Here is a 2,729-nt window from a genome sequence, read left to right on the forward strand (position 1 = left end):
TATCTTGCCAATTGGCTTGAACTTCAATAATCCCAATCTTTTCTTAGGAAATAAATAGGATTCGAAGATCAAACCAATTTGTCCCTTGATCTTCCTTTGCTTTAGTAAAGGTTAACTAAGTAAAATTAAGATTCAATTTTCATTACTATTGATAAGGATAATTAATTTGGAATTCCAATTTCTCATACCTTGCCAAGAGTTTATTTTACAGTTATTTATTTATTTTTATTGCTCGAAAATATACCTGTGCACATTGCCCAAACTTCCAAAACCCCCAATTTACAATCTTCATAACCAATAATAAGAACATACATCCCTGCAATTCCTTGAGAAGACGACCCGAGGTTTAATACTCGGTTATCAATTTAAAAAGGGGTTTGTTACTTGTGACAACCAAAATATTTGTACGAAGGAATTTTTGTCGGTTTAGAGACTATATCTACAACACGACTGTTTTTATGACATTCTTTACTGGCAAAAATCCCGACGTCAAAATGGCGCCGTTGCTAGGGAATTGCAAACGTGTGCCTTATTATTGGTTATTGTAAATATTTTATTTTTGCTTGTTTTTATTTTTATTTTTATTTTTGCTTTTTTCTTAAGTTAAGAGGTTATTTATTTTTATTTAGTTATTAAAAAAAAATTTCAAAATTTTGTTCTTATTATTCATCTTGATCTTCAAGTTGTTCTTCACGTTCATCTTGACCTTCAAGCTGTTCTTAGTTATTTTCTTCGTTTTGATCTAAAAATTTGAAATTTGGTGTCATATTATTGTTTTTCTCTTTCCTCATTAAATTTAAAAATATTTCTTTTCCTTTATTTACTCATCATTTTCGAATTCCTTAGGTTAACTTATTCAAAATTTTTAAAATTTGGTAGTTTCTTGTTAGTTAAGTTAAAATTTCAATTTTAAAAGTTATCTTTTTAAATCTTTTTCAATTTTCTTTTTATATTTTTCGAAAATCCTTTATAAAAATTTTCAAAATCTTTTTCTTTTCTTATTCATAATTTTTGAATCACTTGTTCTATTTTATTATTTTGATGACCCTTTCCTCAGCATGACTTTGGACCACCATACTCACAAGCCCCTTTCCGCCATTCACCTCCATATGACCCTAACCCTCAACCACCATACCAAAAATTTCAAAATTTAATTTTCAAATTCAAAATTTAGATAACCTTTTAATTTAAATTTAAATTTATTTTTATTTTTAATTTTTATTTTGCTACTATGAACTTTCACCCCTTTGGCTATGAGTCTGGTTACAATAATGTTGCAGGAAGAAGAAATTACAATGAGAACAGGCATCAAGGTTGGAACAATCAAAGATGGGAGGAGCCACAAGGATTTGATCAACCCTCATGGCAACAACCACCTCCAATGGACTATCAACAACCACCACCATATGCCTATGGACCCTTTCCTCAGCATGACTTTGGACCACCATACTCACAAGCCCCTTTCCGCCATTCACCTCCATATGACCCTAACCCTCAACCACCATACCAACCACCTTATGAGCCATATGAACCATATATAGAACCACCCCAATTCCAACCCAATTACTCACAAGAACCACCACTTCAATATTCACCATCTCCATATCCATCAATCCAAGAGCACTATGATCCTATTTATGAAAGCCGAGTGCATCAAGAGGCAAAGGATCGTCTCAAGAAAACAGTGGATCGATGTCAGGCAACCGTTCAACAACTGGGGCAAGTATTAATTCAATGGGCTTCTAGACGCTTCAATATACAAGGATCAGCCACAACCCCATGTGGACAGCCTAGTGAAGAGCATAGCATGAAGGAGATACCAGAAATCCCAGTGGACAAGACAGAGAATGAATTCGTACTAGAACAAGTACAAGAAGCTGTCATTGTTCAAGAAGAAGAGTTGGTTGAAGACTTAGGAGATGCAGAACCTCCATGGGAAAGTCAAGACATAGAAATGGCTAGTGGTAAGAATTGTCCTGCAAGGTTTATCATGGTTGGAAGCTTTAAGTTCAAACGCAAAGGTTGGTATAAAGCTCAACTGAATGGGTCTAGGAAGCTGTTTGGTCGCTGCAGTGCGAATTCAGATCACCTTTCACCCGGTTAGAAAAATGCAGATCGAGACAAAAACGGGTGTAAAAGTAAAGTTTGGGATCCTGGAATCTGTTCTGGCATTTGTCACCCCGGGAGCCTAAGAATCTTTTTGAAGTTGCTTAAGGGCTTTACATGCTTAGTTTGGGACCCCGGAGGTTACTGGAAATACAAACATTGGTGGGGATTCCTGGATCAGTACAAGCACAAGCCACCATAGCAGGAAACTCATCAAATGTCCAACTTAAGGACTATAACTAAAAGTGCTAGGTGGGAGACAACCCACCATGGTATGATCTTCCCTTTCATTTTTATTTAGTTTTATTTGTTTTTGAATTTTATTTTACTTTGTTATATTGAACCTGGAGTTTTGCATCACATTCATATTAACATTGCATTCTGTATTTTTCAGATTAAAAAAAAAAAGTGCCACGCGACGCGTCCGCGTCGCAAGGAGAGAAGAGAAAAGAAAAACGAACAGAGAGTCACACTGGAGTGAGGCAGGAGGCGTGCCAGTGGCACAATTCGTCTCACGCGACCGTATCGTTGACGCGTCTGCGTCGTAGGGGAATACTGGCCTCCTACGTGATCGCGTGCCCCACGCGGGCGCGTGACCTGAAAATCGACGTCAACCAGGTGCA

Source organism: Arachis ipaensis, chromosome B08 (assembly GCF_000816755.2).
Source record: "Arachis ipaensis cultivar K30076 chromosome B08, Araip1.1, whole genome shotgun sequence".
Lineage (NCBI taxonomy): Eukaryota > Viridiplantae > Streptophyta > Magnoliopsida > Fabales > Fabaceae > Arachis > Arachis ipaensis.